A 19,987-nucleotide genomic window follows, 5' to 3' on the forward strand; every position below is an offset into this window, starting at 1 on the left:
TGCTACATACTTTTCCCTTTTAAATGTTACATCATGCCGTTGCAGGATGTATATCTAATAGTCTTCCGTATATTACTTGCATATACATATGTTACATACGTTAGTTGTATGTTGGGTACGTATATCTGTATGTGAGATCCTGACCGCCTATACACAGTTCTTTTGTTCGTAAGGAAAGTACATTCATTTGGAACACTTATACGGAAAATACGTTTAAAATATACTTTTCTAGTTATACGTTTCATGTACGTTAAGTCCGAAAACTACAGGATTTGCACATATAACTTACGTTTTTACTTACGTCGCATATGTTTCTTTTCCTCAGTGCACAATAAAACTATCAGTTCATTGAAGATATTTACAATCCTTATTGTTAGAGTTGATGTCAGTAATAAAATGAGGAATCACTTTACTCCTCCTTCCCTCCACAAATTGTATGAACTTGAGAAAAAAAAAGTTTCACAACGTAAAAAAAAAATCAATAATATCGTCCGAGTTTAGTGGAATATGGGGTAAATGTTTCTGAGGATTTCCAATCGCCACAGACACATCTTTCTTTCGACAGCGTTTCCTATATGGTTAGCATACGCGTCTTCGGGGCTGGAGAGACCCGTTTACATTCTCAGCGGAAGTTTGTGGGTGTTCGGATCCCACGTTAAGATATAGATCCACGTTTCATATACACTCGGTAATGAATAAGACACTAAAATCCAATACAACCAATCAAACAAGAGCAGTATTTCTTTGCAACATTTAAAAAAATATATAATCAAAGTTACTTGTTCGTTTTTGGGGTTCTGTGATTGCCGTTGTTATTTTGAGAGTGATAATTACCACCTACATGGAAAATGTTTACATAGTGTCATCATCATCATAGGTATTTTGCCATTATAGACAGGACATTTGCTACAACTGGGAAGACCTCCACGGTCTTCCGCTAACCTTTTGTCTTCATATAAGATTTTTCTGTTTTGATATCGTCTACTAATTGTAGTATCCTTCACCCCCTCCCTCTCTTTCCTGCCACCATACCCTCTAGCACGTCCCTCGTTATACAGTTCCTTCTTAACCAATGTCCCAGTCTCCTCCTCTTCTTAATAATATTTAAGATTATTACTTGTTCCCCATCATTTCTAACACCCTCTCATTCGTTTTTCTCTCCACCCAGTTAACTCTCTCCACACACACCCACATTTCGACACCTTCTAGTCTTTTTCAATCACTTTTGCATAATGTCTGTCTTTCTGACCCATACACTTCAGTATTCCAAACGAGGCATTTTATGAGTGTTTTTTCTTTCAACTTTTTCTCCAAGATCCCACGAAATACTCTTTTCTTCATCTTAAAGGCTTCTAAGCCCATTCCTATACTTGCTTTTATGTTACGTTCACATTTTATATCATTACTAATAATACTATCCAGATATCGAAACCTAGTCATCTGTACATAGAGTAAATAACTCAAAAAGCAAATATGTACATTTTTTTCTATATAACAGTGAAGACGGATTCTAATTGGTTAATTATTTTTAAAAAAAAGATAGAAGTCATGAGAAAAGAATGAAGTTAATTTATTTTTGTTTACAAAAACAGTTTAAATAATTTTGAGTATGGATTAAATTTTTTTGTCATAAAATTGAATGCCAATTAGATTAAATACAACAAAAATTTAATTATTTTTATCAACAGAAAAACAAATGCCCAGGAAGCAAGTACTGAAAAAATGTGAATAATACAACAATGAAACAAGCGAAAGCCTTGAGATATCAATACGCTATTACCTTAGCAACGTTAGAATGTGTCAACAATAGCAATTAAGTCAATACAGCTATCCTTAATATTTATTGCTGCAACAAACTAATTACTAGAGACCGGATGTTTAGGCACTAAAAACCTGTAAAATAGGCAGGCAAATAGGCACTAAAAATTTTAAAAATAGGCACTAAAATGTAACTCGAAATAATGAAGATAAATACTCAATACCATTAAAAAATAGGTTCAGGTCATAGATAATGTTCAAAGAATACAGAAACATACCTGTTTGTTAAGATATTCTTTTATTGTACATATAAAAACGAAGCTTGTTATGCATTCATACATACTAGTGAACCTAAAAGATCTGCACATACTTCGGGAGGTGATTCGTGATATCAAAAAAAGACCTGTTGCATGATGCATATCAAAAGAAGCTAGAAAGTCCTGTTGCATGTTGTGGAATTCCGCGTCGTGTACGAGTGATAGGGGTGCCATCTTAAAATTGAAAATCGAATCCTGACAATTAGAACGAGACATAAAAGTGTGCACATACTTCCGAAGGTGTTTCCTGACATTCAAGAGGACTTTTTTGTTTTCTTTACATGTCACGAATCATCTGTCGAAGTATGTGTACGATTTTCGGTTCCAAGTTGGCACCTCTGTCACTCGTACACGACGAGGAATTCGACAACATGCAACAGGACTTTTTGTCTTCTTTTCATGTCACAAATCACCTCCCAACGTATGTGCACACCTATCTGTTCCGTTCCAATTGTCAAGATTTGATCTTCGATTCCAAGTTGGCACCACTGTCAGTCGTACACGACACAGAATTCGACAAAATATAAGAGAACTTTTTGTCTTCTTTTGATGTCATTAATCACCTCCCAAAGTATATGCACATCTTTGAAGTTCACCCTGTATGTACACTGTAACGTAGAACGTGCTTGTATTTACAAACATTTATTATACGTATATATGCGTCTTATTTATGTTGTATAAATTATATATTTTCCCAATGAAAGCTTATTTTAAAGAAAATGCATAAAATAGGCAACATTAGGCACTAAAGCAATTATTTAGGCAGTAAAGGTCGAAATAGGCAAAATAGGCAAAATAAAATTGGATTAAATCGAAACTATAACCCCCCACATAAACTTTGAAACGTTATTTTTGATGATATCTTTAATATTAAAGAATAGGCATTTTGCCTAACATCCGGTCTCTACTAATTACTATTATTGTTTACAACACAAACAATGCGTACATTTTTCCTTTAAAACTCAATGTTAATTGAAGCTGACGTATGTCATTTGACTCAACGTTCATTCGTATAATTTTCTGTATGTTCCACGAGAACTATGAATTTTCACCGATTTGAAAGAAATATTCCGTTCTTTAGAACTTTTCAAATAGGCCTATTGTTTGTTCCTGAATTCAATCAGAAACAAGTGATTAAATAAACATGAGCTTACAAGTTTAAACCTCTCCTACCTGTACAAGATGTATCAAAAGTTGGAGGCTATAGATCAACTTCGTTATGAGCCAAGGTAGAAAAGAACCAGTTGAGAATGCTCCAAGATCATTGCCAGAACGAACTGAAAAAGGACTACAAGGCAAATTGCTTTATATACACTATGTGATCAAAAGTATCCGGACACCCTCAAAAACACGTTTTTCATATTAGGTGCATTGTGCTGCCACCTACTGCCAGGTACTCATTATCAGCGACCTCAGTAGTCATTACAGATCGTGAGAAAGCAGAATGGGGCGCTCCGCGGAACTCACAGACTTCGAACGTGGTCAGGTCATTGGGTGTCACTTGTGTCAGAAGTCTGTACGCAAGATTTCCACACTCCTAAACATCCCTACGTCCACTGTGTCTGATCTGATAGTGAAGTGGAAACGTGAAGGGACACGTACAGCACAAAAGCGTATAGGCCGACCTCGTCTGTTGACTGACAGAGACCGCTGATAGTTGAAGAGGGTCTTAAAGTATAATATACAGACATCTATCCAGACCATCACACAGGAATTACAAACTGCATCAGGATTCACTCCAAGTACTATAACAGGCGTGAGGTGAGAAAACTTGGATTTCATGGTCGAATGGCTGCTCATAGCTCATAAGCCACACATCACGCAGATAAATGCCAAACGACGCCTCGCTTGGTGTAAGGAGCGTAAACATTGGACGATTGAACAGGGGAAAAACGTTGTGTGGAGTGACAAATCACGGTGAACGATGTGGCGATCCGATGGCTGAGTGTGGGTATAGCGAATGCCCGGTGAACGTCATCTGTCAGCGTGTGTAGTGCCAGCAGCAAAATTCGGAGGTGGTGGTGTTATGGTGTGGTCGTGTTTTTCCTGGAGGGGGCTTGTACCCCTTGCTGTTTTGCGTGGCACTCTCACAGTGCAAGCCTACATTGATGTTTTAAACACCTTGTTGCTTCCAACTGTTGAAGAGCAATTCGGGGATGGCGATTGTATCTTTCAACACGATCGAGCACCTGTTCATACTGCGCGGCTTGTGACTTAGTGGTTACACGACCATAACATCCCTGTAATGAACTGGCCTCCACAGAGTGCTGACTTGAATCTTATATAACACCTTTGGGACGTTTTGGAACGCCGACTTCGTGCCATTCCTCACCGACCTACATCGACACCACTCCTCAGTTCAGCACTCCGTGAAGAATGGGTTGCCATTCCTCAAGAAACTTTTCAGCACCTGATTTAAAGTATGGCTGCGAGAGTGGAAGCTGCCATCAAGGCTAAGGGTGGGCCAACACCATATTGAATTCCAGCAGTACTGATGGAGGGCGCCACGAACTTGTAAGTCATTTTTAGCCAGGTGTCCGGATACTTTTGATCACATAGTGTAAATATCAGTGGCATATTTAGGGAGGTGACTATCGGGCTCAAGCCCCCCCCCCGAAATAAATTTGTTATATGCAAAACTTAGTTGTATGCGAAATAAATTTGTTATGTATATATATATATATATATATATATATATATATATATACAGGGTGTTTCAGATAAAACGTCCAGTGCTTATAAATCCGAAACGGTTGAGAATAAAAAGAGGAAACAAAAACTGAGATAGGAAAATGTCATAGGACGCATCACGTGGTGTTGCTGTGGTGACCCCCAGGGCCCTCCTTCAAGGGGGCCCAGGGGCCAACTTCAAATTTTCAAATGGGAACACATATTGAATCATACCTTATTCAATAGTACTTGAAAAACGAAACAACTTTTGTAGGAAACAATTTTCGATTTGGGCCACCGTTTTCAAAATGGCCCCAAAAGTGGGTCCTATATCAGATAAAACATCCAGTGCTTATAAATCCGAAATGGCTAAGAATAAAAAGATGAAACAAAAACTGAGATAGAAAAATGTCATAGGGCACATTACATGGTGTTGTTCTGAAGACCCCCAGGGCCCTCCTTCAAGGGGGCCCAGAGGTCAACTTCAAATTTTCAAATGGCAACACGTATTGAATCGTACCGCATTCAATAGTACTTGAAAATCGAAACAACTTTTGTAGGAAACAATTTTCGATTTGGGCCACCGTTTTCAAAATGGCCGCAAAAAGTGGGTCCTGTATCAGATAAAACTTCCAGTGCTTATAGGCCTAAATCAGAAACGGCTGAGAATAGAGAGATGAAACAAAAACTGAGATAGAAACGATGATAAAGCATATCAAGTGGTGTTGTTGTGGTGACCCTCAGGAAACTCCGTGAAGAGGGATCAGGTGCCAACTTCAAACTGATCAGGACTTTTTGCGGCCATTTTGAAAACGGTGCCCCAAATCGAAAATTGTTTCCTACAAAAGTTGTTTCGTATTTCAAGGACTATTGAATGAGGTATGATTCACTACATGTTCCCATTTGAAAATTTGAAGTTGGCCCCTTGGGCCCCCTTGAAGGAGGGCCCTGTGGGTCACCACGACAACACCATGTGATGCGCCCTATGACATTTTCCTATATCAGTTTTTGTTTCATCTTTTTATTCTCAGCCATTTCGGATTTATAAGCACTGGACGTTTTATCTAATATAGGACCCACTTTTTGCGGCCATTTAAAAACGGTGGCCCAAATCGAAAATTGTTTCCTACAAAAGTTGTTTCGTTTTTTAAGTACTATTGAATGAGGTATGATTCAATACATGTTCCTATTTGAAAATTTGAAGTTGGCCCCTGGGCCCCCTTGAAGGAGGGCCCTGGGAGTCACCACAACTACACCATGAGATGCGCCCTATGACATTTTCCTATCTCAGTTTTTGTTTCATCTTTTTATTCTCAGCCGTTTCGGATTTATAAGCACTGGACGTTTTATCTGAAACACCCTGTATATATATATATATATATATATATATATATATAACAAAGATGGTAGGCTCTTGGCTTTTATAACTACAGGAAGAATAATTACGTATGTGAAGTTGGAATACTTAAAAGCAAGTTGCTCGAGACATGACCCACACAGCAAGGAATATTTTCTCAACCAAAAGAAAATATTTTCCTTGGTTTCCAAAAGGTTTTCCTTCTCTGGAGATTTCCATGCTGGTTTCCCTAATGTATTCCGAATATTTCCGGAAAATATTTTCCCAAAAATGTTTAGAAAACATTTTAGAAATTACCGAAAGTATATTTTGAGAATGCTAGCCGGAAGGTATATCCAGGAAAATATTTACAAAATGTATTAGAAATATTTTATTGGATGTAATCTAATATGTTTTCACTATTGAGAAGGAAAATATTTTCGAAATGATAATAAAAATGTTTTCAATATATGATATGGGAAACAATGAAAGGAAATATATTCCATATATTTGAAAAATGTTTTCTAATAGGTTATTTGCAATATTTTCTATTTTTACAAGAAAACATATTGAAAAAAAAAATGTTAAAACGTTTATAATATTTTAAAAATAAATTCTTTCGTAATATAAGAAATATTTTTTAGAAATGTTTTAAAAAGGTTTACTTAATTTTAACAAAAGTATTTTGGTAACCTTCTGTTATAACTTAAATGGAATATTTTCGTACAATATTTTAGTCTTATTTCCAGAATATTTTATCGGATTTTGAATATAAAACTCTAAAACAGGGAAAAGTAAACATATTAAAAATGAATAAAAAATGTTTTCCGTTATGTTTTGGAAAATATTTTGTGTTTTTAGTGAACAACATTTTCTGATATATTATAGAAATATTTTTACATTGTTTTCAGAATATACTCTTCCGTTACTGGAGAAAATATATTTCTTGTTATATCTGAGAAATATCCCAAATACTTACCGGAAATATTTTTAGAAAATGTTTGGAAAACATTTTATGAAGTACAATAAGTATATTTTTAGAACATTAGAAGGAAAATAATCTAAGGAAAATTTTCACAAATTCTACTATTGTGTTGAATGTAATGCAATATGTTTTCCATGTTGAGAGAAAAAATGTTTTCAAAGTAATACTGAAAATGTTTTACATACATGATATAAAAAACAGAATAGGAAATGTATTCCATAGATTTTAAAAACGTTTTCCAACGTGTTACTTGTAATCTTTTCTATTGTTACGAGAAAAAGTATGAAATATAATTTTAAAAATGTTTCGAATATTTTAAAAATAAATTCGTTCGTAATATGAGAAATATTTTCCAGAAATATTTTTAAAATACCTATTAATTTTGTATGGAAATGTTTTTGTTACCTTCTACTGTAAATTTACCCTAGGAAGTCCAAGAATTTTTCCTCCTCGAACCCACAGTATAACATACTACAACTCACATAATGCCATCTAACAAGAAATGAATATGGAATAAGCATTCAGAACTTGTTCGTGGCTGATATGTTGTTTCCCAACATAAAAACACAATCCTTGTTAAATACAAACGAAAAAATCTATATACTTGTAGAAAATATGTCACATGGAAGTCCAAGGAGGGGGTTCGATGAGCCCACTACTTAGAAATAATTTTTAATTTACAAGTTACTAAATAATACCGCACATTAATGATGTGGATTTATCAAAGAAGTAATAATACACAATAAATAAAATTCTCAATATTTTCATCAAGACTTACGACGGGGTTTTTTCAAGAAATACAAACGAGTGGGCTCGAGAAGCCCCTCCCTTGGACTTGAATAGCCCCTCCCTAGGGTTAAATAAAATATTTTCATACAATATTTTAGAATTATTTTCAGAATATTTTATCTAATGTTTAATTAAAAAAGTTAAAACAGATATTAAAAATGAACATAGTTTCATGTTTATGAAATATAGTTTGTACTTTTAGCTAATAGTATTTTATGATATATCAAAGAAATACTTTTACATTATTCTCATAATATATGCTTCTGTTACAATAAAAGTACATATTCCTTGTTATACCTAAAATGAATTTTATCGGAAATGTTTCTGAAAAATTTTTCTTATTTAAATATGTTGGAGAATATATATATATATATATATATATATATATATATATATATATATATATATATATATAGAGAGAGAGAGAGAGAGAGAGAGAGAGAGAGAGAGGAAAGTTACCAATACCAGCCCCCTATCCCTAATCCGTCACCCCAGTCTTCAGCGTTTCTATGAAGCATAAACAGCCAAGTGTTGTGCTGGGCACATTACTTACTCCGATTAAGAAAAGGAGCTGATATTAGAAAGTAATCCTAAAAGTTTGGGTGCTGAGAATCAGTAGGCATTGTGATTTGAGTGACTTGCAAGTTTTGGTAGTGTCACAGAAATCTGAAGTTTCACGATAAAGGAGTATGGGTAGGCAAAATTTTCATTATAGTAGCTAATTAAGGAACCACAAAGTAAGTAAATACGTGATTAGTAATGCATTATAAGCTTTAATTGCGAAACTATTACGTTTGTTTCCACTACAGTTTAAAGTGGTATAACAACTACATGAGCTCCCAGCGCAAATCGAACCATGGTCTCCCGTGCTCAAGGCGTATATGCTAACCATACAAACGCGAAGAAATTCAGAAAACCACACACACACACACACACACACACACACACACACATATATATATATATATATATATATATATATATATATATATATATATATATATATATATATATATATATATATATATTGTTGAGTTGATATTGAGTTTAACGTCCCTTTTAGCAGCGAAGCCTGGACCTACTGATTAACGTGGAATCCGAACTAAATGTGGACGTCTTTTAGGCCGCGCCTCTATTACTTCCGAATGGGATTGCGAATGCGAATTTCCCAGCACGTGTAAATAAATTGGAGAGGCCTCGAGTAGTTCCGACCAGCAAATTGTAAAAAAACCGACGAAAAGATACGAATGATCCCAACCTGTTGGGATTGTTCGTCCGAATACGTGCGAAGGAGATTTGTCTGCAGAGGAATTGAGCGCTACGAGAGAAATAAAGTTTGTTTTGCGTGAAAGCAGATGACGTTGCAAGGTGCGGAGTTAAAATAAAAAATAAAAATTAAGATGGAAGTAGATGTTCATGCTTTAATGAATTGTGCTTTTGATAAAGTTGCATTGTGGAACCAAGCTTATCCAGATTATCACAAACGACACGTCGTGAACAAATTATGGGCAGATGTAAGCAAGGAACTTGGCGTGGAAGGTATCTATATTTTTCTTTGTTTTGTCTTTAAAATATAAAGATTTAATTAATACATGAACTCCAACTTTTTATTCAATTTATTTTTCCTTTCTGTTCCTTAAATTATGATTTTTCGGAATATATGTAATTATTGACAAATATGTTTGAAATAGCAAAAACGGGTTCCTTTTACTCATGGAGAATAGTTACTTAGAAAGTAGATGGATTCTGTAATCTCTAATTTTATTTAGTTAATTTATTTTAAAGTGAAAATAGTAGCGGTTACCACGAAAGCATAATAATAAAGGGAGCGACATTCAGTCTATTTTGCACACAAAGGAAATGCCATTCATCCTTTGAATGTGCAAAATATGTCATTTATCCGCATTCGTCTTCTTCGTGTTCTCAAGATTTTAAGGTACGAATTTTGAAGCAAAAATATTTCACATTGAAGCGTTGAAAGAGACATTGCAACTTGATTCGCATTCGCAATCGCATTCGGAAGCAATAGAGGCGCAGCCTTTCACGTCATTCTATTACCTGTAGTATGCAGCGCCAGGGGCAAGTATATGAACCAGCGTTGCCAGATCTAGCATAATGATGCTAGATCTATCATAATTTGCATTTCTTTAGGATCTAGCATCTTGCTTTTAGCATCCTACCCAAATCTAGCATAATTTCAGCAAGTTTATCAAAAAGCCGTAAAACCTGAAGATGAGAAACAAGTTCGTCATGGGAAGAAAAAGAACGGCAGAAATGTATCCTCTTTCATCGATTCATATAGTCGGTAAACCATACAGGCAGTCTTATTTTCCGAAGTAAGTTAAAAACGGCTTTGGGCTTTTTTTGTGGCTCCACCCACGGTTTTCTAATCCTTTAACTGTGAGGCATGGTCGGAGCTATGGGTGCCATTATCCCCCCAACTTTTTGACAATTTCACCATCTTTATTTCTGAATTCATGACCATCTTTATTCCTGAAATGAAAGGTCAGAGACCGACCAAAATCCCCCCCCCCCCAGCAGACAATTCCCAACTCCGCTTATGCTGCCAGGTAATTTTCTTTCAAAATATGTAAACAAACACTTTGCATTCATTTATACGATATATACGCCATTGAGTCTGGCAACGACTGCACTAGTTTAGTTGAGTTAAAGCTTTGGTGCGTGAAGTATTGAGTTCTATCCACGCATTCTTGCGCTCGGCGTATTTTAAGTTACGTTTTCGTATCTCAACTTCGTTCTTTTTTCTTTTAAAACTCCTGAAATAGTAATTATGAGGATCTAGCATAATTTGACCGAATCTAGCATAATTTCGATCAGGTTTTAGAATAATTCCGAGCTGTCAGTCTGGCAACGCTGATTTGAACTGCGAGTTTTGAAAACAAATGAGTGTTAGATATTGGTGGACCATTCGTAACTGTTACAATGGGTGTTTATGTTGTGTTGACGTGTATGAAGAATTGCTGGCAAAGTCTAATAAATACATAAATTAGTAAATGTTAACATGAACAATGCAACCCAAAGTAATGTTAATCTTTATTGCAATATGCTTTTTGCCTGTCATTGCAGAAAGCAATTCCAATGAGAAGCTTGAGGTGGGTATTCGTGCTCTGGAACACCATACCAGATGGAATTAAAAATTACATCATTAAATAGTAGTAATATTAATAATTATGCTATCTAACGTATTTTAATGTTAGATGTTTTTATTTTTAAGATGAATAAAATTCAAGGAGTAAAAATAACTTCTTTTCGCTGATATATTAATAGTAAATGTAAAAACTTACAATAAAGTGTTTAACAAATAAATAAATGGATTATTAAATGAAAACTGAACGTACAGGTCAAGATGTAGTTTTACTATACGGATCAACAGATTGTAAAATGTACAGAAAAATTTGGGGATGACATTTAGCATCTCCCCCAACTCGTTTCATGGTTTCAAAACCGAGTACTTTGTTTTTTGTCTAAATTCTGATAAAAGTAGAAGTACAAGGGCTCTGGGTGCTTCTAACTCTCTTCGCTAGCTGTCCCTAGCTCAGCTATATTTTCTAAAGTAACTAACACTGTAAATCTTATATGTGCAAGATTGGGGGAGATACAAAATATCAGCCTTTCGTTGCAATCACTCAACTCCTTCTACGTACTCCCAAGAGCAGAACCCTTACCGTAACTCTTTCGGACAATAAATTAGTAAAAGAACCATAATTTTTCAACAATTATTTCGCGTGGTATGTCTGAACTTGACCTGCGTGGAGATTTACTATACGGATCGATAGTTTAAGTAGTAGTAGGAACGGGTTAGAAGCCCCGCAGAGGTTAGTTACTACTTGCAGATTGACATAAGGAGAGGTCAGTATAAGGACAGTATGGACGTACAACATAAAAACTAGAGTGCATAAGGGTAAACTTTACTACAAGACACGCCCCAACTGCGCATCGATAAGTAGGGCCCTTTGAAAAAATAGAGTAAGGTAAAGTAGAGTAAGATATAAATAAGTAGGGTAGGGGTTAGCTTAAGGTTAGGTAAGTTTTGATTCATTTTCATAAAATTATTAATGTGTAATTTCTACTTTCTGAGTGAGAGTATCTGCTGGAGCGGGCGTTGTAAATTAACTCGTGCATAAATCACAAACCGGAGTTACCCCTCCGTTTTTTATAAAAATCAGGAAAATTTACAGGAGAAATGAGGTAAGAAATGATAATTTGAAGTTTTTATTTGATGTTTAGGAATTTAAGTTCGGAATGAGAGTTATGTTTAATACGAGAAAAGATGTGTGGAAGTTAGTACTATTTGCCGGATGCGGAAGCATTCGCGGAAGGTTTCAGCAGCATGGTAGTTGTAAAATATGGCGAACAGGTGTAATGGATGCTCAAAAATAATGAAGAAAACCTTTTAAATTTTTGTAAAGCCAACGAAGTACTAAAGTTAAGTGAAATGTAATAATTTTTAATACTTTAAGCACTGTTTTTTGTATGTTGTAAAGTCCAAGGGCACCTACAGACTGGAGGGGCAACTCTAAACTTAAGCCCTAGTTTGTGCTAGGTGGCCAGTGAAATGCGCGAGTGCTATCTAACTGAGTCAGGGCAGGAGTGCAGCACGAAAACCCGAGTGATAAGGGTGCACCCGTAGGGAGCAGGCGCGTCAGCGATGGGGGTTACGCACATAAACGATGATAGTGAAATAGCATACTAACAGGTATTTATTCCGAAGTTGGTCGTCGCCTACTTTTTGGCTAAAAGTGTAATAATTGGTTTCTTTCTTTATCAAAGTTTTACATTTAATTCACATAATAATGCCGAGTGAGCGTTAGCGAGTGGAGACGGGTTAGTGCTCCGCAGAGTACGTTGTTTTCTGTTTTTATTACTGCTAAATGGGAAGACGGGCCTGTGTTCTAGAAGATTGCTGCCTTCTTGGTTATGTCACTAACCGTTACAGTAGACAATATAACTTTCTCCAAGTTTCTTTATATTAGTATATATCAGGGTTGGCAAAAACCATGTTTTTTATTGAAAAAAAAAACAAAAGAAAACTTTTCTTTTTTGGTTTAAACCAGGTTTGTTTGGTTTAAATAATTTGCTCTATATATTCATATCATGTATGGACAGAAATAAGTTTGTTTCATCTTGATGTTATTATGCAACAACCGGGTTATGCTGGAAGGGGTCACATAAGCTTAATGCGGAATAAAAACCGCTTCTCGAGTTACATCCGAGAGAAATTGTCCTCCATTTGAACTTGGAACCAGGACTAATTGGCCACAAATGCGATACGTCTGCCGACTCACTCACGAAGGAATCCTCATAAAAATACGTTGAACTGATATTTACATGCTTCTTGATATAATTGTCAAGAGTAATTTCAGAAGAGCAAAAAGATAAACAGCTGCACAAGTGAAACTATTATACAGAATTACATATGGACAATTTCAAAGTACTGCAGAGTACAGCAGAACTAATTTAGTTCAAGTTAGCTAACAATGACTTTTATTGGTCCAAATTAAAGAAATACAACGACTTGATTTGCATATTAGTAAGAAAAGTGAATAAAGATACAAATTATTTCAGTCCAGTTTGGCTCAGACTCATTTATACATAAATAGATACCAAAAATACTTCGTATTCACTAAATGCCTCTCGTGAGGTCTGTATGACCCCTCCCCCCCACACACACACAAAGTACGGCATTTCGAAGTATTTTATCAATAGTAAACATTGAAACGAAACAATATTTAATATTTTTCTTTGATTGCAATTACATAACAATAATAACAACTACAAAAAAAAAATCACAAACATTTATAAGCTTAAAAAAAAAGTTGCTTTTGTAGTATAATCTTTTTGAGTAATGAATGGGGAATTTAGGTCTGAATATAACACGAATAATATATGGGAGTGAAACGTGATAACCCACAAATGTCTGTTCATCAAGATTTTACAAACACTTACACTTTTACGAATATTTTTCGTTTTTTGGTTTAAACTAGTTGTTTTTTTTTGAAAAAAAAAAAAAAAAACAGCTGGTTTAAACCACCTTGGTTTAAACCAGCCAACCCTGGTATATATATAGGATGTAAGAAAATTTAAAGCATCAAACCTAAAGAGGTGATTTGTCACATCAGAGCAAAGAAATAGTTCATATGGACCTGTGGTCAAAAGTCCATACTTTCGAAGCTATAGACTGTCAAAGACATAAGAAAATAAACTTTAAAAATCTATAGCTTTAGTGTGGGACCGAGCGCAGTCAAGGAAAACATCACTTAAGAACTAGTATGTGCCCTATTCAAATACCCATGTTTCAGAATCCTGCGGTGCTTGCGTATCAATGGACAGTTTATGAGCACTTCAACTTTTCTGAGTATTCCTCAACTGGCTCTATAAAAATGAATGTGTAAGTGCCGCAAGATTCTGAAATATGGATATTTGGATAGGGCACGTACTAGCTCTTAAGTAATGTGTTGACTCGGCTGGGATCGGTCTCACAGTAGTGGAACTCTGGACCTCTAAATTTACTTTTCCTACGTTTTCGGCAGCCTGTAACTATAGACGTTTGACCACGGGTCCATATGAACTTTTATTTTCTTTCTTTTCGTGTGCATAGTAAGAATTAAATGATAACTTAGCTGCTGGTAGTCGAATTTCGGTTAAAACTACGATAGAAGTCGTGTAGCCGAATAGTAACCGAGCAGTACTCAGTGAAACTACACTTTGCCTTTTCCTGGATTACTATAGTACGGCAGGTATAACGTCGTTGCTTTCCCGTGAAAAGTTGTAGTGACGTTTATGGGGAGTTGCCAGCTTGGTTACTCGTGGCTCGCTGAGCGCAGTGAATGGTGGCTGGTGATTTGTTATCCTCTTACCACATCCCCAGTGACGAGCAGATCCAAGTGCGGGATGCCAACGACGCTATACCTTCTGACGTTTAGTTACCAAGAAAATTGTCAAAAGGTGTTAACCAACTTACTTGGTTACATTAAGCAAAAGGAATAACAGCTGTACAGTTTTGCGGTAAAAATAGCCGTCTCGTCTTTGTAATTGCTCATTGCACTTAATTATTGCCGGTACTTGGGCTGTTATATTTTAGACAATTAGTTATTTTAACCCCTCTTCCTTGGTTGCAGGACTCAGTTATTCAGGATAAATTAACACGTCTCAATTGATCTTTCTTTTCGAGTATCGAAATTCTTATATAATATTAAATTAGCTGCAGTATGGGATATTTCGAAGTAAATTTTACTGGTCACAGTATGAAACATCCTCAGATATGCTAGTTGTCATTGTCGTCAGGATTTTTTTACAGGGGGGAGTGGGCAAAAGGACCGACATACAAGCGAAGTCACGGATACAAATACCTAGAACCACATAATATTTAATGTAAAAAAAACAATTATTACAACTCACTGCTAACTTCACTAACTGTTGTGTGTGGATAAAAAAATTTAGCATATTTTAATACTAATTAGGAAAATCCATTGTTAAAGCAAGTGCTCCCTGCAGCGGGCGGCTATGGTTACAGAATACAGTTTTAGTGTTATTGATACTTCGTAAGTGAAATCTTCATTTAGTTGGGTGAAGGATCTAGAATATGATAGTGCTATGATAAAGAAAAGAGTAAGTTTTTATATTTTAGGTATGTTTTGTATTTGTAACCTGTTCTTCTTTCCAAAAGTATATTCTCTTTTAGAACAATTTAACTCTGTGCATCAGAAGTGCAGAAGTACAACTCTTTTGTAAATCAGGCGCAAATATATATGTATTGAAAATTGAAAGTAAAGATTACCATGAAAGAAGCAATGATAGAACGACAGTGCGAAAAATACGAACCAACCAGTGCTAGATAGCCACTGAAAAGCACGAATATTATTAACAGAGTGAGCACAAGGGCGTAGCAGGATGAGCTTGGTGTGCTTCCGTATGGAGCGGGCATGTCAGCGACGGTGGATATGCACGTAACCGAGGGTAGTGTAAAAATTTTATATCCCATACAACTATACCTTACATCTAATATAGCTTTACTTCACTCCTGTGGTTCTGCATCACCACTTTACATAATGCCTTGAGTTCATAATAGCTTCCTTACGGAGTACTATGCATTACGTATTACGTATTTCTACCTATGATAAATCTTCTAATATATATAAGATTCCGATATATAGTAGATTGCTATTGCAAAATGAATCAACATATAAAAAACAAATAATGGTTTGCGCCTTCCATTTCAACTCAGCCAAAAAAAAAAAAATACCATCACCATCTCAGATATTGTTGGAACTTTTTTTAATAGCAACTAGACATGTTTTTTAAATGACCCCTATTTTTTGTTGTTGGAAAAGATTTTCCCGCCAAGTAATGCGCCATCAAAACGGGAAGTACAATTTACGAATTTTAGAGGACGTGGAAAATGGTAAACTTCGTAGCCTCACCATTCAGCTATGGAGACAGATAATTATAATTCTTGTTGTGGTATGTACACTCATGACAAAAATTATTGTCGCATGTCTATAAATATGTTGTAGGAATATAATATGATAACGAATTCGTCCGGTATTTCTTATAATGTATGTGTATAATCGGGAAAGACGATGTATGTGGCAAATTTCATGTCAAAAGAGCAGTAAATAAGAACAATAAAACGAAAATAAAACTTTCTTGTCCATTTAATAACATTTTGTTTTACTCATTCTAATTTTCGTGTTTGTAATTCTTTTCTTCTGAAATTTACTACGAGTATACATTTCCCGATTATACATGTAGTATCAGTATCAATAGTACCATGCAAAATCATTATCAAATTATATTCTTACAAGAAGACAGTTATAGATATGCGACAATCATTTTGGACATGAGTGTACATAGGGATATAAATGAAATATATTTTATTATAGTTTGGTTTGCGCATTCGTATCTTTTGGTACATAAATTAACAAATGAACGTAAGTTTATCTGAAAAGTCGAAGTTTATGCTTTCTTTCGAGCACTTCCGGTTCGAATTTTAAAATTCTATTTTACGGTTGGTAAGACCTAGTTACCCGCTTCTCGAAAAAAAAAATGTATTGCTTGTGTGTGCAACCGTTTTGTCGCAAAAAATTCGAGAAACCGTCAAATTTTCAAAAATCACCTTTCTCGAAATCACCATAATTTAAAATCCTGAAATGTCAAATTGTTCAACTTTACATGAATAATAAACACACCAAATAGCATTGTCGACCAATGCTTCATGAATGAACTACAGCCCCTTGAAGTTAGCGAAGTTTCATTAAGTTCAGTATCACCGTTGGCAACACTGAAAACAATGAAAGTGCAACAATTTGATGATGTTTGTGGTTCACATTCATTAAACAAAGACTAAAAGTTTTTCCTGGCTCCTTTTTATTATTTTGATCAAAAAGGCTCTCTGAAATAATAAGATGAGCCTCCCCCTACTCCGTTTTCTTAAACCGATGTAACCTGAGGTGAAAATTACGATTACGAAACAAATTTTAAACTACGAGTATACATTTCCCGAGTATACTTACGAGTATACTTAAAATGGTTTTCGGAAACAAAGTTTCACTGATTTTTTCCACTCTGAAGTAATTATTTGCTTGCTTAGTGTCTTCTTCGCTAATAGCATGTCACCATGGCAGATGCTCCAATAGGTGTTGGTGCACTCACAACTCGTAGCACGTTGTCGATAGTCACAAAACACTTATATTCTCTTCTCTTTTTCTCTTCTGGAAACCTGTACCCTGTTGAATGTCCATATGGAAACAAAGAAAAAAAAATGAAATGAAATCTTGGGAGTTTTACGTCCCACGTTTATGCCGGCTAGTCTAAAGGAGACAGTAATTATGAGAAATGAGTGAAATGGTGGAATGAAGAAAGTGGGAGGAAACGGGAGAACTCCGAAAAACCCACCAGTACGGTGTTTGTCCACCACAAAGTCCACACGGCGCGAGCTGGGATCGAACCAAGGACCCTAAGCACTGGAGGTGAACGCTCTGCCACTGAGCTACCGCGTCACCTGGAAACACAAAGAACACTTTAATTTCATGTAACTTATGACTTATTGATAATATTTCTGCTATCCATCACTGGTTATCATATATGCATGTAACAAAAGTTCATTTTAGCAGATTTCTTAAATCTACACTTTGAATTGCAGAAGCTCGATTTTGGGGAAAGCATGAAGTTAGTCCATGGTGACCCGTTACTGCCATAAAAACCAAAAATGACTTCGGTAAATACCAGTTACCGGTCGCACACTTTCCCACTTTTTTTTTTGGTTTTGTTTTGTTTTGTTTGTTTAATTGTCGAATTCGGTTTTTGGCAACAAGACGAGAGTAATACCCGGAGTTGGTATTTGCACTATACTCACGTATTTTTCTGCAGGTTTAATACTGTGAATCTGTTTTTCATTTTCCCGGGTTGCCACATTCTTATCCCCCCTCTCCCCAATACGTCGCAGAGACCCTTACCACGGCCGGTTTCACTGAAAAGCCACTGCTTTATCAGACCTGTCTGCATCTTGGACATCTGAAAGCAATTTTTAAAGTGGAATGCAGCACCATCAGAAATCACTGAAAGGGTTTATTAAATTGTAGACACTTATTTTCACGTGTTCGAACCTTTTTCTATAACGTATATTATCGCTTTTCTTCGAGTATTTTTAGAATCTTATTCATGGCTATGAGTACTAGCCGGATCGTGTGTTTTGTCATCGCTTATTACGGCAAAACTGTCAGTTGTTTCATAATAATATATCACTCCCGTAAAGAGGGATATTTGCTCGTTTCTCCAGTGATCATTCTGAACTTCCCTTTGCAGAATAACAGTCCAATTTAAGCGAAGTCCACATGCAGTAAAATAGAATTTGTATCTTGAAATTTTACACGATGCTTTGCGGAAACATTTTTTTACACTTTCATTGTTGCCAACTGTGACTTCAAAGTTAAAGAAAGTTCACTAACTTAAAAAGGCTGTAGTTCATTCATGAAGCATTGGTCGAGAATGCTATTTGGTGTTTATTATTCATGTACAGTTGAACCATCTGACAAAATTTAAGAATTTTAAATTATGATGTTTTCGAGAAAGCGACGATTTTTGAAAATTTGACGATTTCTCGAATTTTTTGCGATAAAACGGTTGCACACAGAAGTGATACTTTTTTAAGGGGGGGGAGCGGGTAACTAGGTCTTACCAACCTTGAAAACGGAATTTAAAATTCGAACCGGAAGTGCTCGAAAGAAAGCATAAACTTCGACTTTTCACATAAACTTACGTTCATTTGTTAACTTATGTACAAAAAGATACGCATACGCAAACCAAACTATAATAAAATATAGTTTATTCATATCCCTATGTGCATACCACAACAAGAATTATAACTCTACATTTCTCCATTGCTGAATTGTGAGGCTCCGAATTTGACCATTTTCCACGTTTTCTACAATTCATGAATTGTACTCCCTGTCCTTGATGGCCCATTACTTGGTGGGAATTTTTTTTTCGAAAAAAAATACGGGTCCCTTAAAAACATGTCTAGTTCCTATTAAAAAATAGTGAACAATATCTGAAATGGTGATGGTACAATTTTATTTTTTATTTATTTATTTATTTTTGCCTCAATTGAAATGGAAGGCACCAGATATCTAATTTAAGTTAAAAACAATGTACGTTTCTCATTAATTTTTAGTTACTATAAAGATGTGACTTAAAATTTGTAAAATACTGTACATATTTTAATTTTTTGTATTTTCTTTTTCTGTAATAGATTATTAAAACACATGGTACAAAACATAAGAAATGTTTATTGGGTACTGACCTGTTCCGAGAGATCAGAAGAGATGAATACGAGCTGGTTTTGGAATGAAAATGGTGTTCTTTATGCTTTGTATTGGGTAGTTCAGGAAGTGAGTATTTATTGAATGTTTTATTATTATTATTCGATATGCCCATTAAACCATATAGTTGAGACTCTGTTGTATTGATAGAAAGTTGAGACTCTATAATATTAATAAATTTTCATAGAAATAGGCACTAACTATACATTTAAATAGGAAGAATGTGTCAAATAAAATTTACTGTAGGCAGTCAATGACACCCCAAAATAAACAAACTTCTGTTCTTTATAAT

The 19,987-nt window shown here is 35.3% G+C and overlaps 1 long non-coding RNA gene across 1 annotated transcript; it reads left to right on the forward strand.

The window, feature by feature from the left end:
• Positions 1-10,768: 10,768 nt before the first annotated feature.
• On the forward strand, positions 10,769-19,751 carry LOC145663708 (uncharacterized). Its single transcript, XR_014127239.1, has 2 exons — positions 10,769-10,968; positions 19,626-19,751. It is a non-coding gene; the product is annotated as an uncharacterized LOC145663708 (long non-coding RNA).
• Positions 19,752-19,987: the final 236 nt, after the last annotated feature.

The sequence above is a fragment of the Thermobia domestica genome, chromosome 11, assembly GCF_964235325.1.
Source record: "Thermobia domestica chromosome 11, izTheDome1.hap1.1, whole genome shotgun sequence".
In the NCBI taxonomy this organism is placed as follows: domain Eukaryota; kingdom Metazoa; phylum Arthropoda; class Insecta; order Zygentoma; family Lepismatidae; genus Thermobia; species Thermobia domestica.